The sequence below is a fragment of the Brassica oleracea genome, chromosome C1, assembly GCF_000695525.1.
Source record: "Brassica oleracea var. oleracea cultivar TO1000 chromosome C1, BOL, whole genome shotgun sequence".
Classification (NCBI taxonomy): domain Eukaryota; kingdom Viridiplantae; phylum Streptophyta; class Magnoliopsida; order Brassicales; family Brassicaceae; genus Brassica; species Brassica oleracea.
Window position 1 is genome coordinate 30,251,334 of NC_027748.1, and position 570 is coordinate 30,251,903.

The following is a 570-nucleotide window of genomic DNA, read 5'->3' on the forward strand; positions in this document are numbered from 1 at the left end:
CGATATTTGTAGGGGTATCTGTAGAATACGTGAAATCAACATGTGAACTCCCGTTGTGTTCTTGATGGAACTCTGAAACATCATATTGAGTGTATCCATCTCGTTCATCTTCTACTATCATATTATGGAGTATGATACATGCTCGCATTATCTTTCCAATTTTGGCTTTATCCCAAAAAAGTGCTGGATTTTTAACAATGGCAAAGCGGGCTTGCAAGACACCAAAAGCACGCTCGACATCTTTTCGGACAGCTTCTTGATGTTGAGCAAATAAAATTGCTTTCGGTCCTTGTGGAATTGGAATAGATTGGATAAAAGTAGCTCATTTCGGATAAATACCATCGGTGAGATAGTAAGCCAACTGATACTCTCTCCCGTTGACAGAGTAGGTGACTTGCGGAGCGTGACCTTTTATTATGTCATCAAAAACAGGTGAGCGATCAAGAACATTGATATCATTTAAGGTACCTGGAGGTCCAAAAAACGCATGCCATATCCATAGATCATACGAAGCAACCACCTCTAAAACGATCGTGGGTTTTCCCGAACCACGTGAATATTGACCTTTCC